Here is a 19,849-nt window from a genome sequence, read left to right on the forward strand (position 1 = left end):
AAACTGCTGTGAACGTTAATAAACAAAATTGGATATATTGATGAGGTAATGGAGAGCAAGGGTGTTTACAGACTAGTTTTTAAAAGAGACAAGACACTGCCCACCTAGTACCTTGTTCAACATTTTTGCTTCATTAAAATCCAGTGAAGCAGCAAGCAGAATTCGTGAGGTTGGAAACGTCTGCTAGAGTGTGCAAACTTCACATAAACTGTTCAGAAACAGAAAAAATGGAGCTGTCAACATCTTGAGGATCAATGGCAGACCTATGACACTGATGGCACAGCCTTTCTTTTAGCTTCACATTGTAAAATAAAAGACTGCAGTCTGAAATGTGAAAGAAAAAGTAACTCATGCACAAGATTAAATTATTTACGGATAAAGGGCAAAGACCTGCCTCCCTCCACTGGTACGGAGTGTCTTAAGTACAGCAGAAAGGCTACATTTTCACTGCATGGGGTGAAAGTGGAAGAAGAAGGGCAACCTTCTTTACACCCTTTAATACTAATGGAAAAAAATGTACCTCCGTAGCTCTGAGACAATATGAGGAAACCACTCTATCTTCTTTTTTACAGTCAAGGGGATCCTACTCAACACTGCCCATTAACCTCAAATGCAGCACTACAGAAATGAGTGCAATGGTATCTCAAATATGAAGGTCCCAGGCCATAGGTTTTGATTTATAAAGCCAACACAATAAACTCCACCCAGAAGCCAAAAGACAGCCATTCGTGTACACGTGAATCATCACAGTCAAGTCTGAGTCTGATAGAAGCAAATGTCTGGGCTCCTGTGATGGAACTGGGCATTTTTGCCACCATTATTTGGCTTTCCATCATTTGCCATCATCGACTAGGACGGTGGTCACCAACCTGTCGATTGTAATTGACTGATCAATCCTGGAGCCTCAGCCAGTCGATCTTGATCTCTGGACTGCTAAAAGTCCAGCAAGGCAGCCCCCGAGTCCTGCTGTACGCCTGCCGTGGCCCTATGCTGCTCCATTGGCCAATGGGAGCTGCGGGGGCAGCACTTTCAGGCACCGGCAGTGCATGGCAACCCACTGTCTCCCCCGCCCCAGGGGCTGCATGCAGAGACATGCCAGCAGCCAGCTGCTTCCGGGAGCGGAGTGGGGCTACGGCAGGCAGCCTGCCTGAGCCCCGCTGACCGGGAACCGCCTGAGGTAAGCACCTCCTGGCTGGAGCCTGCACCTCACACCCCCTCCTGCACCCCAACCCAAAGCTCCCTCTCAGACCCTGCACCCTGTCCCATATCCCAAACCCCTACCCCAACCAGAGCCCCCCCTGCACCCAAACTCCCACCCAGAGCCCACACCCTTCACCCCCTCCTGCATCCCAATCCCCTGCACCAGCCCAGAGCCCCCTCCTGCACCAAACTCCCTTCCAGAGCGTGCACCTCTCACCCTCTCCTGCACCTCGACACTGCATCAGCCTGAATCCCCCTCCTGCACCCATACTCCCTCTCAGAGCTTGCACCCCACACTCCTGCACCCCAACCCCCTGCCCCAGGCTCAGCCAATGCACACCCCACCATTGAGAATGTTACAGTGATTTGTGACAATCCCTGAAGGATTTAGGATCTATAAACCACAAATGACACTAATAAAAAGTAAAACTCATGAAATATCCAGTGGATTCTATGAGATTAGATGCAGTGTGACCACGACACCTGCACCCAAACTCCCTCCCAGTGCAGGACACCTCACTACTGCACCAGGCTCAGCCCGGAGCCCCCTCCCACACTCCGAACCCCTTGGTCCCAGCCCAGAGCCTGCACCCCAAACCCCTGCCCCAGCCCGATGAAAGTGAGTGAGGGTGGGGGAGAGTGAGCAGAGGAAGGGGTGAATGGAGTGAGCAGGGTGGGGCCTCGGGGAAGGGGCGAGGTAGATCCTGGGTTGACCTTAAGTTCAAAAAGTGATCATGTGCATAAAAAGGTTGGAGACCCCTGATTTAGGAGTCAAAAATATTCCAAGGCTATAAACAGACTCTCAGTTTTGTGTGCATCAGTCTGCAATTCCATCAGTGATGCTTGAGTATTTTTTCTTCCTATCTGTTTTGTCACAGGTAAGAACAACTCTCTAGATTTGGTCAAAGTTCAGGCACTTCCTTAAAAGAAAGTGAATGGAACAAATTAAAATTGTATGTTAAAACTGATACGGGTATGGATGTGAAGTGTTAGAATGAAATGCGAAAGAAATCACTTGCATATCCTGAAAGGTGCCATGTTGAAATATTTTTCATGTTGGTTAAAACTGTAGCCACACGTCTAATATCAAACACTGTTGTGAAGAATTTGTTTAGTATTATAACTCAAAAAAGCATGACAAGATGTCTCTTGTAACACTTGGGGTGTCCATCAGCAATGATTTCCAACACAAGTTCCATAATTTTGACAGCACCAGACCATTGACAGTATAGTTTCCCCCCAAACCAGAGAAAATGGAGTAAGTATGATGCAAAACTGTTATATCCTCTCCTTTTTTGAGTCCTGACAATAAAAAGAGCAGTAATAATCAATATTAGGATAGTAACTAATTTCCATGGTAAAAATGATTAAGTCTCTCAGAAAAATCAAAGTAACATAAAAACGGCCTTCTAAAAATCTAATCAGAAGATGCTACCTGAATGTACTTAAATTTTTGTGGGTTTCACTGAACTTGAAAGTACCTACAAGCAAAAAGTGCTATTACACCTGATGTATATGTGTAAAACTGTTTAAATGTTAGTTTCAAAAGAGCAATAAAAATGTAAGTGAGACACCCTTGCCTTAGATAAGTGAAATGACTTAATCACTGTTGCTGTTTTATTTTAGGTATGTTTATGCACATTGTCATAACGGTAATTTACATGTCTGCTTAAGTGGAGGGCTTGTACCCTTTGTGCACGAAACTCAATTAATTATATTTGTGTAAAAGCTTGAAAAAACACAACACAAATTATTTTTTTAACTTGAGAATAGTTGTTAAATGATTTCAAATAAATTAAACTTGCTTCCTGCAATGAATACTGAAGATGATGGGCTCAATTCTTCCCTGGAACTCCCTGGATCTGCATGAGTTAGAGAAGCCTAGGGCTGTTAGAGGCTGCTTTAACTTAAACCAACAAAAGGATCAGCAGAGCAGACCATCACCTCAACCCTTCCCTACCCAACACACCTTCTACTCAAAGAAGCTACTTTTAGTCACAATACAAAGGTAGCTGCTTTGAGTTTACTTCTACTTTTTGTGCAACTGTTTTTCCAGAAAACACCACCAGGTTCTCCACTGTGTGTTTGCCTTTTTGCACTGGAGACAATTTTTAAATCAAGATTGGATGTTTCTCTAAAAGATACGTTCTATGGCCTGTGTTATACAAGAGGTCAGAACAGATGATCACAATGGTCCCCTCTGGTCTTCAAATCTATGAATATGAATTACGTAAAAACAAAAACAGCAGCAGTCAATTAAATGGATAACAAGCTATAGATGTACAAAACATGAACAGATAAACATGAGACTAAAAAGCTGTGATGACAGTTGTGTCCATAACTGGGCAGTAGTTGGATTACTCATATGAATAAGGAATGAGAATTTGGCACAACTCATTCAATCCAAGGTGCACTGAAGCATCTAGTATATAACTTTACTGATATTTAAACCAGTGAACATCTATCTATAACTCAGGATATAAAAAGGGGAAGTAAACAACTTACTGTGAAAAAATGCTACTAATAAAGTGGGCTTCTTTATTTCTTAGTTTACTGATTCACACATGATCCCCAAAGACAAAGTTGCTACTGTCTGACAGCTATTAAGTGACATAAAAATAATGAGCTGGTCGTCTGAATTCACAGTTCTCAGTGAACAAGTGTTCACATCACAAGAAAACACCACCACTCTTCATGCCCTTATTGGCAGCCTGCCAAACTGAATGAAGGGCATGGAGAGCAAACTCCATTCTCACCCCTACAGGCAAGTCCCTCTAAATCAGGGTTGCCGAGCAGTTGTGAGAGTCTAGGGAAGCTTGTAATACCACTGACCTTTCTGCAGCAGTTCTGTGGACAAACAGAAGACTTCGGTCTTCAAGGCTCTGAATCTAGCATTCTTCACCAGTACTACACCCATTTAAAAAAATTAAAAAGAAAAAATGATTGAATGCTTACAGCTCATAATGTATAACATGAAAACTTAGGGGTAGTGTAGACTAGCTGAACTACGTGAAGAAAGGTAGAAGTAAGTAATATCCCCCCTTTTTCTGAAAACTATGCAGTTTCTGCAAAGAATACAAAAGAAATGAAAATCCCAGTTTCAACTAAACACTTTTATATTCTAGGCAGCTTAAAATGAGTAGACAAATTAGGGCAAAAATGAAATGCCACAGTTAAAATCTGCCTTCTTTTGGTATCACAACCTATTTTCCAAACTTGTTTAAGAAGAAAAGATAATCTCTAATGTGAACCAGAAATCAATCAAACAGGATTCAAAAAATTCGAACCCCCCTTCCTCCCCCCATTGATTTGTCAACTACTTGGCTGCAAAATCTGACTTTAAAAGACTAATGTGCTACCTTATTATTACTTTTAAAAGGGTTTTCTTCTGGGATTGCACAGCAAAGGAATGAGCATTTAGCCTATCTTACACAGGAAGGAGGAGAGATTTTTATCCTTAAAAACAGGAGGTTCGCCCACATGATCACCTGGGACAAACTTGGCCAGTGCAAGCAGGCTAGAAGGTTATAGGAGCCTGGGAATGTTTATCATCAAGAAAGTAATTGCAGCCCAGCAAGATCAGAAGGAATTACACAGGAAATGTGAACAGTAACCCTTTCATGCCAAAAAAATCATGAAAAACTGAATTCTTCTGCTGCCAACCTATGACACTATACAAACCAACTGCAAAATGCAGGAATGGAAAAAACATTATATATTACTAGACTATAAATTCATAATGATGTGATAAAAGTGCACTTCCAAGAACAGAACAGAATCTTTGATCTTTCTTGTTACCATATATACGTTGTACCATTAAGAGTCCAGAAGAAACATGACAACCTTTCAAACACCATCTCAGAAGGGACTGAGAGGTCAGTAGTATTTTTAGAAGTTTTTCATTTTATGCTGACCGAACAGTCTCTGCCCTAGAAGGTGGTTAAACATCTTGTTCTTATTCAATCAGGGACATTTTCATTCCAAATTAAATAGTAAATTACCCAAACAAAAATGCTAACTCTCATTTATCTATTCTATAAAAATGTATCTCCCAAACTACAAAACAAATCATGTAGCTCATAAGAATGGGTTCAAGCTGCCTTATGTATTGACTTCAGATGAGAAAAGCTTCAATTTCCTGGAATCACAAGGAAATCTGAATAGTCTAACTGTGGCTGAATGAAGTCCTCCAGTGCCAATGTTTTGGGGGTAGAGGGTGTTAAGACCATAGATACCCTTCATTATTCCCCTGAGAACAATCAGAGTGGTAGTGGGCAGGGACTCCATTCCTGTACTTTGTTGAAGGACTTGGCAAGAGCCGCCCTATCAGCCAAGGAAGGTACTGCAATTCTGGCCGTTCAGCAGCAGCTGAGTGGAGGCGTGGCTGGGAGAAGCAATATTGTATTCTTTATACAGACATTCATAACACTATCTGAATACATATCTTATGACCATCAAGTTCAGAACGTTACAAGCTTTCATAAAAGATCTTACCTGACGTATTTTTATACAGAATAACATCACATACAACCAGTTGTTTCAATTGTTTACTCTTTGTGGTTCATACCACCCTCTGTTCTCCCCTTGGGGTGTGAGGACCCTGACTGTCAGATCCCCTTTATGAATTTGATGCTGGATTTTCTGTACTTTCAGAAGTTAGAAGTACACAACTGAGAACAATTCTAATCAAGCAAGTTGCTACTAAGTGATTTTTTTAAAGCTTTCTACTGCAGAAAAAAATGCATTTCTCTGTATCCACCAGCAGGTGACATTGTAAGAGATTAACAAAAAACTCTAAGGGATAAAACATGAGAGATACGAGAGTCAAGTATTAAAAGATTTTTTTATGGATTTGCTGTTAGAATTATCTATTGAGAGTCTCATCTAAGTGTCATATTAAACAAAGAGATTGTGCCCCTTGAAATAAATAATTTTTTTAAAAGTACAATAATTAGCTTACAACCTTGATTCTCCCAATAACTGAAGCACACAGGGTTGGGTTTTTTTCCCCCCAATAAAAGGGCACCAAATCTAACACTGAAGGATAAGTAAGCACAGGAAAGAAAGGACTGCAGGGAAGTACAAAGTGTTGCCAAAATTCTCATTTGAAGTATACATTTATATTCAAAGAAAATTATTTTTTATTTCTTCAAATTGTTATTAATTGTTGTCTCTTCGAAATGAATATTCTTTTCTATTTGTCTACAATTACAGGCCAGAACAGCATCACCCTCTTGTCATGTATTTATAATGAACTCATCGTGGTAGCATCTAGGTGCCAGCATTGTAACATTTCTTGCCCTTTTCTATCCCTATCTTGCGGCCTACACTTTTCCCTCACTACCTGCCTTTCCCATGTATTCCTCTGTCAAAACCTCCTTCCTCTGCCCCCTCCTCCTCCTCACCCCTCCCGTGTCTCTTGGAATTTTCCCACTTCCCAGCCTCATATTCAGTGACAGAAGAGATGACTTTGAAGTCTACCAGATTCCATGTTCAGTGGACCTGCCAAGTAAAACAAACTGAACAAAAAACATACCATAGAAGCACAAGATACAATGGTAGAGTACAAAGGATAGGCATACAAACAAGGCAGATGTGGTACAGGCAAGGTCCACCACCCCAGATGGCCAGAAAGATCACTGCTGACATTATGACCTGCATAAATAACTATGTAAGTCATTTTGGGAGAAAATGGAAAGTTGAAACAATTTACTGTTACATTTTCCACTACTTTATTGAAACACAGGCAGAAGAGAACCAATTATCTTGACCATAAATTTGTTTTTTGGATGGAGGGCTTGTAGGTTTAAGCATCCATTTCCCCAAGGTTATAACCTAATCCCACTCTTAGGGCTTGTCTATATGGGAAAACTGACCAGAATAATACCTCATGAGGACACTCTATTCCAGAATAAAAGTGACTTTATTCCAGAATAATTCACACACTTCCAAAATGGAGTAATTATTCTGGAATAAAATGACTTTTATTCTGGAACAGTGTCCACCTGAGGTGCTATTCCAAAGTAGCTTATTCTGCAACTGTTATTACAGTCAATTTCCCCATATAGACAAACCCTTACTCTGCAACAAGTTTTCACTAGTCAAGGCCTAGATGGGACTTCAGTCACAACACATGAACATTGTTCCTAGATCCATCAAAGGGGTAGCTATGTATATGCCCTTCTCTTCTCATGCCTTTGTCTATATCAAGGAACTTTAGAAAAAAATTCCCTCTGATACTGCTACCACCAGTTTAGTTGTGCCAGTGGCTGCCCTACTGTGCATAAGGCTCCAACCTTTTCAATGGCTCAACGGGTTTAATTGACATGATTGAAAAAACACTGGAAGCTAGGAGCCACTAGGGTTGTTGTCAGTGCAACTAAATTAGTGGCACACTACTGGCAATTCTTCCTAAATTTCCCTAACGTAGACACAAACTCAGAGGTTGAGTACTCCCTCCTGTCCGTCATTTCTACTCTGCTAGCTCAGGATTATAGACTCATAGGACAGATGAACCCAGGTCTCTCATATGGTAGTGCAGAGCATTAACCATAAGATCCCTAAGGTAGTCAACAGTACTTTTTTTAAAAAAAAATAGTATTCACTGCTTATGGTAACTCCTTAGAAGCTTTGAAATGAAAGCTTCATTTACAATTTTATTCCCTCTACCATGACTCTCATATACTGATTTGTTATTGAAGGTTTGTTGATGAGTTCTGGAGTTCTGATATTGATTTTTTTAATATTTAGGAAAAGAACTGGGGAGGGTTTTGTTTTATATAAAGAAAGATAACTAGATGGTCTTTGAAAACAGAAAAGAAAGTAAAGGAAGGTCATATTTGGGGCCCGCATACCTTAAGATATCATTTTAAAAGAGGATTTAAATTATACTTCTTTACTTAAAAGCTGCTAAATTTCCACACATATATCATTATAGATCATTTCAGTGGCAAACAATTGTTTTTAATGTATAAATCCATGAAGCAACCCTTTCTGGAATGGCAACTTTCCAGCATTCTGATCAGTACTGCAAGAGGGGAGTTTGCCTTTAAGTTAAAAGCTTTTCCCCACAAAACAATACTCAACAGCTCTGTAAAATATAACCACCACCAAAGACTGAATAAAAACAGATATCATAGAATCATAGAATATCAGGGTTGGAAGGGACCTCAGGAGGTCATCTAGTCCAACCCCCTGCTCAAAGCAGGACCAATCCCCAATTAAATCATCCCAGCCAGGATGGGATATCTTGACATGTAAATTGAGATGCCTGACCAGAGTAAGAGAAATTGCCAAAGAAAGCCTAAAAACTTTTCCCCCCTGAAATTCTCTCCAAGGATGTGCGTTTGGGCATCCAGTATCGAATAATACTGACCTTTCGAAAAAAAAGAAAAAGAAAAGAAAACCTATTAATCTTTACCATAATTATCTTTCTGACAGCTTTAACATCTTGGGGGGTGGTCTTTCTACTGTTTAATGTCAAATTATTATCTAATAATTGTATATTTAGAGTGAAAGGTCTTTAACAATGAGTGATAAATACAAGAATACACATTTTTTAAATATAATTCCCATTAGATGAAAAAGCTTTGTATTGTCTAAACTTATTACTCTTCATATAACAGAAATCAGAGATGGAAAGACCTAGGTTATCTGGTCCATTCCATTTCATTACTCTGATACGACAGGACAGTTGCCAACAATAACATTCCCTAGCACTCTATACAGTCTAGTTTGAAATGCAATGAAATGCAATGACTGTCTACTCCACAGTCTAAGAGATTACGTTAGGAAGCTCTTCTTGTTACTTAGCTAAATTTTCTCTAGTTTGATTTCATCCCATTATTTCTAATTAAAGCCCCTTGTACAGTTCTACACACAGTTAAACAGTGTTTGAGGTTTTTTGATAATTTTATTTCTGTTTTCTGAAATGAAGAGTTTCCTGAAACAGGTTGAAAAAATATGCAGTTAAGCAATTTCATAGTAAATAAATTGTGTGATGTGAGTTCGCAGCAGACTTCTAGACTATGGCATTTTTCCACTTTTCAAAAGTTGGTCAATAAAATTTATCTCTTCAGTGAGATTATTTCCAAACCAGAAGTACTAAAGACATACCCTTTCCTAGAGCAATATTGCATGCTCTCTCTCTCTCTTCCTCTTCCTCCACCCCATCAACCACTCAATGACAAATGCTACATAATCAGAGGCAAACTCTCTACAGTTGACTGAATATTGCAAAGTGGGATAAACTGCCCATTTTCACTACTCTTGTGCAGAAAGATTACTTTTAGATAAGAATTTTACCATTCCTGTTTTCAGAGGACAAACCAGGATTTTCATCCTCTGCCCATACATCCCAGAGCACTGAAAACATACAACAAAGAATGTCTGTAGGTTAAATCAAAGCCACTGCCATGTTACAATGCCAAAAGATGACAATAAAGATTTAGATTTACTAACAATTTCTTCTAATGATTGCAGTTTTTTTCAGTCTTCATTAGATACCCTTGTATTAGACAACAGATTTACTTCTTCTCATACAATCAATAAGATTGCAAATGCCTCGGGGTAGGGAATGTATCCATGTGCTTAGTAAGTGTAAAGCACATGGTCAATGCCTAATAAAGAGGCACAAGAGCATCACATGAAGCACTCAAAATAAAACTGGTCTACCCAGCTTTTGCAAATGCCTACTTGGGGAAGATGAGATTGCATAGCATTACATACCAATGAAAGGAGATTTAATGCTCTAAAATATCTCAGTCATAACTAGAACACGCTTTATTTTGACTTCATCCCAGACTCTAGCCTGGCTATAAAACAAGAAATATTTCCAGGATAATTTAACTGTATCAGAGATAATCTATTACATGTGAATGTCACCATTTCTTACGGCTGGATTCACGCATGCTGTGCATAAAATCTTTCTGGCTTCCAAATTCTGGAGGCCATACAAAGCTTTACCAGAAAGCTTCATTTTCCAGCACATTTGTGGCCTTGTAGGGACTTAGGTGGCAAAGACGACGATTTTTTAAAAATTGAATCCACTCCTTAATGAAGAACGTGCAATCTTCAACCCGCTAATCTCAGTCCTAATACAGTTAGATATGCCATCTTTTCCAATGAAGTACCCCATTTCCAAATTTAATAGATTTATAAGGTTCTTGTAAAAATTTGCTTCATACTCAAAATTGGAATCGTACTTCTTGAATTTGAAGCAAATCTCATTCTTTCCTCCAAAAAAATCTGCTGAACTGTTTTAAGTTAGAAACATATTAATGTTTCGAGCCCTTTTGCATTTCTGTAACTCAAGCATGGCTTCATTTAAAAAAAAAAAAAACACACAAAGATTTTGTTCTGCATTAATCCATAAAATGGAATTAAGCTTTTGGGTACCCCCAAAAAAAATTTTAACGATTTTTATTCATAAACACAGTTCACTACACATGAACATCAATATTTTTGACCAATAACTGCCAAAGGATTTTTAAAAACATAAGATTTGATGCTACGTGGGTGGAGCACCGAACAGCCTTGAAAACCATCATACTCAATCATACATGTGAAACAGTTCTCGGCATAATAAACCGTAACAACCACAATACATAATAATTCTAAACAAGCAAGCGCAGGCTATGTGGCAAATAAAATATATTTAAAACATATGCAATTACATATTACACAAAAGACTAATGCTGCTGACATAGCATGCTGCCTGAAGATGTGGCCTTATTCTTTGCTTGATTCTTATCCTAAACTTTACTCCATTCATATGCAAAACACTCAATGCTGAGCTCTTTTCCTTCTTCTCCCCTATTAACTTTGAACAAAAATAGAAGCAGATGATTATACACTCAAATGCTGCACAGCGTGAAAGAATCACAGATACAAGAAAATACAAAAAATAAAAATGAGATGACTACTATAAATACTTTGTTCCATTTCTTTGAATGGAATGAGCTTTAATGCTTCATTGAAGCATGGCTGACAACTTTCAGCTATATCTCGTATGCTACAAATCTTAACATTTATAGAAGTTTTACCCAGCGCTTATTTATAGGGATCAAGATCAGCCTTCGAATTATGTATGAGTATCTGTGCCTTCATGTTATTAAGTGGAAAATTAGGTACATTTCGAATATTTTACAGGAACACAGCCAATTACAATTGACAACAGTTCAAACAGGGTCTCAGAAAAGTGATCTTTTAGCATCTTAATACACAGATGAGTAGAAACTATCACTGTATTTGTACTACATTTTAGATTATTATACCGTGTCAATATAAATGGAATATCATTATTACAAGTTATTAATGAGATATATGCAAAGAAATAACATTTTTACAGTTATTATGTTACCACACAATGTATTCCGAGAGGACAGGCAAGGGAAATGATCACTTAGGAATGTGAGAATTTCAAAGTTTCCCCACAAGATCTCTGACTTTTAAATTGATTTAAAAAATCCCCAGCTTTCTAGCATTAACTTTTCCCCAGTCAACAAAGGAAAATGCAAGTACTCTTCTCCCCTGAACAAACAATAGGCAATCTTGTTTTTCACAACCACACCAAGGAACTGTGACTAAATAATTAACATAGTTGATTTGCTTTATGACCATCACTATCTTTGCCAATAATTTGCCATTTACAATGTGATGATAAAGTAGATATTGCAGAGCGTGCAGAAACCTTTATCCGCTACCTGCAGACCAAAGGGAAAAATGTATAAATTGTTGGCTCAAGCCTGTCTGCTGTAATGATAGATTGCCCTGGTGATTAATCCCAAACATAAAAACCATCTTGCCCCGAAAGAGTTAAAATTACAGTTTAGTGACTGTTTTGCTGTTTCAAGTGATTTTACTAATGTTCTGTACAATCAGTGACAGATTGGGATATGCACATCCAGTTATGCACCCCATTTTGTATATATGTTGAACTCACATCTAAACTTGCCTGAGATGTGGTTATTGAACAGCATTCCAGACTGATGCCCTGTGCAGAAAGATGCTTGACACCTGATTGAAGGACCAGATTGGATAAAATTGAAGATTTTTGTGCAACAGACTGGCAAAGTCATCGCAGGCATTGGAACCTGGCCTCTAACTCCAGGAAACACCATCATGTCTCTCAGTAGGATCAGCCACTGAGCGCACCTGGGCAGTCTCACACTCCTGTTTTATAGCTTCTCCCCCACAGAAATACTCTCCAGATCATGGAAAAACACTGATCTGCCCAGTAACTACCAGCCCTTGATTCTGGATGGCTGTGGGCACTTCAAGGAAATGGCCTTCCTCTGCCTAAACAAACAGAAATCTGTTGATTTCTCAAATGTTTCCCTCTGTCTCTAAACAAATAAAATTCTGCAGCGCAAAAGGCACGTAAGTCACATGAGCAGAAGTCTTGGATTGTTATTTGTTCTTTTTTTTTTCCTGGGGGTAGGGTGGAGTTGTTATGTAACAAGAGAGAAGGAGCACGATGTTCAACTGGGAAGGAGCAACATTGGTCTCAAAGCAGGACACTGTGGGAAGAAAGGACATTTGTCTGAGTGCAGACTCTGGTGTTGATTTCAGCATCTGGGAACTGGAGGAAAAAACTGCCATGCCCTCAGGTCGTAAAAAAGACCCTATTTGAGAATATTTTCAAAAAATTCCTGTACCTCTGGGTAATAAAGGAACACATGTCCAAGGTAAACCATACAGCACAGAGCTGCAAGGCCTGGTTGTCAAAATGAAACATCAGGACAAACCAGAAGACAATGAGGAGGAGGAGGAGGAGGTGGCCATGTCTGAACAATCTGGATCAATTGGGTAGTAAACTTATTTTCTGTAAATAAATGCTTACCATGTCTTACTGTGCCAGTAAATCATAGAATCATAGAATATCAGGGTTGGAAGGGACCCCAGAAGGTCATCTAGTCCAACCCCCTGCTCGAAGCAGGACCAATTCCCAGTTAAATCATCCCAGCCAGGGCTTTGTCAAGCCTGACCTTAAAAACCTCTAAGGAAGGAGATTCTACCACCTCCCTAGGTAACGCATTCCAGTGTTTCACCACCCTCTTAGTGAAAAAGTTTTTCCTAATATCCAATCTAAACCTCCCCCATTGCAACTTGAGACCATTACTCCTCGTTCTGTCATCTGCTACCATTGAGAACAGTCTAGAGCCATCCTCTTTGGAACCCCCTTTCAGGTAGTTGAAAGCAGCTATCAAATCCCCCCTCATTCTTCTCTTCTGCAGACTAAACAATCCCAGCTCCCTCAGCCTCTCCTCATAAGTCATGTGCTCTAGACCCCTAATCATTTTTGTTGCCCTTCGCTGGACTCTCTCCAATTTATCCACATCCTTCTTGTAGTGTGGGGCCCAAAACTGGACACAGTAGTCCAGATGAGGCCTCACCAGTGTCGAATAGAGGGGAACGATCACGTCCCTCGATCTGCTCGCTATGCCCCTACTTATACATCCCAAAATGCCATTGGCCTTCTTGGCAACAAGGGCACACTGTTGACTCATATCCAGCTTCTCGTCCACTGTCACCCCTAGGTCCTTTTCCGCAGAACTGCTGCCTAGCCATTCGGTCCCTAGTCTGTAGCGGTGCATTGGATTCTTCCATCCTAAGTGCAGGACCCTGCACTTATCCTTATTGAACCTCATCAGATTTCTTTTGGCCCAATCCTCCAATTTGTCTAGGTCCTTCTGTATCCTATCCCTCCCCTCCAGCGTATCTACCACTCCTCCCAGTTTAGTATCATCTGCAAATTTGCTGAGAGTGCAATCCACACCATCCTCCAGATCATTTATGAAGATATTGAACAAAACCGGCCCCAGGACCGACCCCTGGGGCACTCCACTTGACACCGGCTGCCAACTAGACATGGAGCCATTTATCACTACCCGTTGAGCCCGACAATCTAGCCAGCTTTCTACCCACCTTATAGTGCATTCATCCAGCCCATACTTCTTTAACTTGCTGACAAGAATACTGTGGGAGACCGTGTCAAAAGCTTTGCTAAAGTCAAGAAACAATACATCCACTGCTTTCCCTTCATCCACAGAACCAGTCATCTCATCATAAAAGGCGATTAGATTAGTCAGGCATGACCTTCCCTTGGTGAATCCATGCTGACTGTTCCTGATCACTTTCCTCTCATGTAAGTGCTTCAGGATTGATTCTTTGAGGACCTGCTCCATGATTTTTCCAGGGACTGAGGTGAGGCTGACTGGCCTGTAGTTCCCAGGATCCTCCTTCTTCCCTTTTTTAAAGATTGGCACTACATTAGCCTTTTTCCAGTCATCCGGGACTTCCCCCGTTCGCCACGAGTTTTCAAAGATAATGGCCAAGGGCTCTGCAATCACAGCCGCCAATTCCTTCAGCACTCTCGGATGGTTATTTAGATTATTGTTTGCAGTGTTATTGTAACCATGCTGGTCCCAGGATATGAGACAAGGTGGGTGAGGTAGTATCTTTTATTGGACCAGCCTTTGTTGGTGAAAGAGACACGCTTTCAAGCTACCCAGAGCTCTTCTTCAGATACTCTTCAATATTTATAGAAAATACTCCCAGACTTGAAAAAGAGCTCTGTGTAGCTCAAAAGCATCTCTCTTTCACCAACAGAAATGGCCCAATAAAAGATATTACCTCATCCACCCAGTCTCAAACTTAGATTATTATTATACATTTGTGTTTTGGGTGGATTACTTATTAATTTCAAAATGTTTGTGTTAAAAATAACTGGTATGTTAGTTTGCTATGGGAGTATTTATGAATTTTACTTTTACTGTTACTGCTGGACTTCTGAATGATTTTTTATTGCTCAATATAATCAAACATCCTCGGTAAAAATTTCCTGTTCAAAAGAAAATTTTATTAGATATTTATGAATTTTAACACTGAAAAAATGTGGGTTTTTTCAAGCTGTTTGGTATGTTGCTAGAGATGAGGGTTTAAGGATTATCTAAGTCTGTTTATGATTTATTATATTCCCTATAAAACTGGGTTTAGAACCAATTAAATCTTTTAAATAGTGGCACAAACAGCTGCAGCAGGAGGATCTTTCCTTCACAATCTCATTTTTTAAAACAGTGCACTAAGATATACTCCGAATGAGAGTGACTTTTTATTTTTTTTACACACAACTTTGTTTCAGGGTCTGAGACATGAAGGGTCATGAACATCCATGATCTGCAATGTCCACAGCTTCAGAGTCATCTCCCAGTATCACCAGCAGTGCTGCAACTAAACATGTCTCAGACAGCAAAATACCTGTACCAAAAAAAAAAAAAAAAAAAAGACTTTCTTCATCATCCAGTAAGGCCATGGATGAGTTCAAAATCAGGACCAGCAAATTCCAGCAAGACTCCACAGATGAAAAAATGGCTGAGTTCATTTATAAAACAAATTCTCCCTTTCACCTTGTTCAGAACAAGCTTTTCATTGACATGGTTGGATCATTATGATCAGGCTACACACTACCCTGGCAGAGCAGACACTGCTGGATAAACATATGAGAAGGAAATTGAACATGCAAAAAAACATTGACAGGAAAGTCGTTAATCTGAGTCTTGATGGGTGGAGCCATCCAGTAATATATGCTTGTGACACAACAAAAAATGGCCTGTCTATCTTACAAAAACAACTGATATAACAGGAAATGCCCATACAGCAGAATACCGAAAAGAAACAGCAGTAAAAGATATAAGAAACTGAACAAAAATTCACATACCAAGAGCATAGCTTTGTCACACAATACTGCAAATGTAACAAAGATGGGAAGAAATCTAGAAGATGATAATGAAGAGAACCTGAAACTTACAACATATGGATGCAGTGTTCATTCAATGTATCTTTTAACCAAAGACTTAAATACAATTTCAGGAATAAAGGAAAATGTTGAAATTTTAAAAATACTTCCATAACAACCACTTTGCTTCAGCTTCACTGAAAAGAACAGGAGGATCCAAACAAATTGTCCCCCAAGAAGTAAAATGGAATTCAGTGGTTGCCTGTTCTGAGCAATTTATCAAGAACTGGCCTATTCTGATGACTATTTGTGAAGAAAATTGTGTCAAAACACGTGGAATGGTCACAGCCAAAGTCATCAACAACACTGGACTAAAGAGAAATTGAGAAGATCTGCTGAATATACTGAAACCTATTTCCATAGCCTTGGACAAGCTGCAGAAAGATTGCGGCTGTATTTCTGGTGCTGCTGAAATTTGGAAAGAACTTTAAGAGAAATTGAAGAAAGAAATATCCAACTAACAAAGTTCAACTGCAAGCAGTAAAGAAGCAGATGAATCAGGCACTTACTCCACCTCATTTTCTTGCCAATATTTTCAAACCAAAGTGCCAACCCAGATGCCTAACTGCTGAAGAAGATGCTGCTGCTATGACTTGGGCATCTAATAATCATGCCAGCCATAATAAACTTCCTGGTTGGAGGCAAACCATTCAAGCAGGATATGTTTGTTGATGATGATTTAAAGAAAGTCACACCACTGAAATGGTGGAAGTCACAAGCTAAGACCCTGGAACTACAGTTTGAGAGTCTGTTGAAGTACTAGTCTAGCTTTTTGACAGCTCTTGCCTCTTCTGAAGACAGAGAAAGAATATTTATTTCATTAGGTCTGATTTATTCAAAGTTGAGAAATCAATTGGTAGTTAAAGCAAGGAAACATATTCTCTTCCAGTCTATGAATAAAAATGAGGCGGGAAGGGATGAGATCTACTAGTTTCAACAGTTTAAAGGACAGCCTAAGTAACTTAGGAGACTGTTGTCTCCTTTTCAAGAGACTTAGGCGAGTAAGAATTTAAGCTCCAGTCACTTTCACTTAGGCATATTTGAAAATTTTCCCAGACTGATTTGAAATAATCAATTTAATTCACTGACTACAGTTAATCCCTGTTCCTTTAATGAATTTTTTTTTTTAAGTACATCAGAAGCAGGAAGCCTTCTAAACAACCAGTGGGACCACTGGACAATCAAGATGATAAAGGAGCACTCAAGGATGATAAGACCACTGTGGAGAAAATAAATTAATACTTTGCATCGGTCTTTACGGCTGAGGATATGAGGGAGATGCCCAAACTTGAACCATTCTTTTTAGGTGACAAATCAGAGGAATTGTCTCAGATTGAGGTGTCATTAGAGCAGGTTTAGAACAAATTGATAAATTAAACAGTAATAAGTCACCAGAACCAGATGGGATTCACCCAAGAGTTCTGAAGGAACTCAAATGTGAAACTGAAGTACTAACAACTGTGGTTTATAAACTAACATTTAAATCAGCTTCTGACCAAATGATAGCTAATGTGACACCAATTTTTAAAAAGGGCTCCAGAGGTGATCCTGGAAATTACTGGCGGGTAAGCCTGACTTCAGTACCGGGCAAACTGGTTGAAACTATAATAAAGAACAAAACTATCAGACACATATATGAACATAATTTGTTGGGGAAGAGTCAATATGGTTTTTCTAAAAGGGAAATCATGCCTCACCAATCTACTACAATTCTTTGAGGGGGTCAACAAACATGTGGACAAAGGGGATCTAGTGGATATAGTGTACTTAAGATTTTCAGAAACCCTTTGACAAGGTCCCTCACCAAAGGCTCTTAAGCAAAGTAAGCTGTCATGGGAAAAGAGGGAAGGTCTTCTCATGGATCAGTAACTGGTTAAAAGATAGGAAATAAAGGGTAGGAATAAATGGTCAGTTTTCAGAATGGAGAGAGCTAAATAGGGGTGCGTGTCCCCCAGAGGTCTGTACTGGGACCAGTACTATTCTACTTATTCATAAATGATCTGGAAAAAGGGGTAATCAGTGAGGTGGCAAAATCCGCAGATGATGCAAAACTACTCAAGATAGTGAAGTCCAAAGCAGACTGTGAAGAGCTACAAAGGGATCTCACAAAACTGGGTGACTGGGCAACAAAATGGCAGATGAAATTCAGAGTTGATAAATGCAAAGTAATGCACACTGGCAAACATGATCCCAGCTATACATATAAAATGATGGGGTCTAAATTAATTGCTATCACTCAAGAAAGAGATCTTGGAGTCATTGTGGATAGTTCTCTGAAAACATCTACTCAATGTGCAGCAGTAGTCAAGAAAGCTAACAGAATGTTGGGAATCATGAAGAAAGGGATAGATAATAAGATAGAAAATATCATATTGCCTCTATATAAATCCATGGTATGCCCACATCTTGAATACTGCATGCAGATGTGGTCGCCGCATCTTATAAAATATATACTGGAACTGGAAAAAGTTCAGAAAAGGGCAAAAAATTACGGGTATGCAACAGTTAAATTATTACGGGTATGGAACAGTTTCCACATGAAGAGAGGTTAATAAGATTGGGACTTTTCAGCTTGGAAAAGAGATGACAAAGGGAGGATATGATAGAGTCTATAAAATGGTGATTGGTGTGGAGAAAGGAAGCATTATTTACTCCTTCTCATAACACAAGAGCTAGGGATCACCAAATGAAATAGGCAGCAGGTTTAAAACAAACAAAAGGAAGTACTTCTTCATACAATGCCTAGTCAACCTGTGGAAGTCTTTACCAGAGGATGTTGTGAAGGCCAAGACTATACCAGGCTTCAAAAAAGAACTAGATAAATTCATGGAGGATAGATCCATCAATGGCTATTACCAGGATGGGCAGGGATGGTGTCCCTACCCTCTGTTTGCCAGGAGCTGGGAATAGGTGACAGAGGGTGGATCACTTTATGATTACCTGTTCTGTTCACACCCTCTGGGGCACCTGGCAATGGCCACTGTCGGAAGACAGGATACTGGGCTAGATGGACCTTTGGTCTGACCCAGTATGGCTGTTCTTATGTTATCATTTAGTTGTAAATGTAAAACATATTTTGATAAGAGAAGTTCATGTACCTAAAACATTTAAGGTTGTTTGGCCTAACAAAAATATTTTATATACTGTTTTGTGTGTTTAATTAAATTCCAATTACCATCCTAATACAGCTTGACACAAATCATGAGCAAAAAGTTAAAGATGTACCAAATCTATTGTAAAGGCTCTATTTTGTTGTAAATCAACATGTTTTAATAGCAATATCAGCTAACGAGAATACACTTTTCTTTAGAAAAATAACTGAAGTACAAATGGAAAAGTTAATTAAAATAATTATATAAATGTAGGTTTCTACTTGGTGACTGAAATAATTATTTAAATCTGAATTTAAATCAATCCACCCTGTGAAGCCATCATGACTACTCTAGGGCCATCGGCCTTAATTATCTCTCAGTGACTGGCTCACTACCATGGAATAGTTTTTCTACATGGAAGGTGGGTGCTTCTCACAGCACATGTCAGGGAGACAGTGTCTCTATTTAACAACAGGGTTCTGCTCTGGATGACAGGGAGGGGACAGATCACTGCCAGACAACAAGGGCTTACAAGAACAAGACAGCAGGAGAGACCTGCTCAGCTTGAAATACTAATAGACTTTGGACTCACAATAAGGGGGCAAGTTCAGACATGGGGAAGGTGCATCTCAGGACTTTTATTCTTTTCAAAGATCTGTAACTCTGGAATGCCTTTAAGGAGTGAAGTCGCTGATTAAGAAATTCCTTTGCTAAGCCTGTATTCCTTGCTTTCCTGCAATGACGTCGTCATAGGGGTTAA

General features: G+C 39.4%; 1 protein-coding gene across 6 annotated transcripts in view; it reads right to left on the bottom strand.

Moving 5' to 3' along the window:
• ZNF438 (zinc finger protein 438) overlaps window positions 1-19,849 on the bottom strand; it is a 100,114-nt gene that overhangs the window by 62,749 nt on the left and 17,516 nt on the right. Inside the window, exon 5 of one of the 6 annotated variants that reach the window (XR_012638325.1) lies at window positions 10,697-11,903. The exons of the other annotated variants lie outside the window; for them this stretch is intronic. The gene's annotated coding sequence lies outside the window, so the exon portion shown is untranslated. Of the gene's footprint in view, window positions 1-10,696; window positions 11,904-19,849 lie in introns of those variants that run through there. 6 annotated transcript variants of the gene reach the window in all.

Source organism: Natator depressus, chromosome 2 (assembly GCF_965152275.1).
Source record: "Natator depressus isolate rNatDep1 chromosome 2, rNatDep2.hap1, whole genome shotgun sequence".
Classification (NCBI taxonomy): Eukaryota; Metazoa; Chordata; order Testudines; family Cheloniidae; genus Natator; species Natator depressus.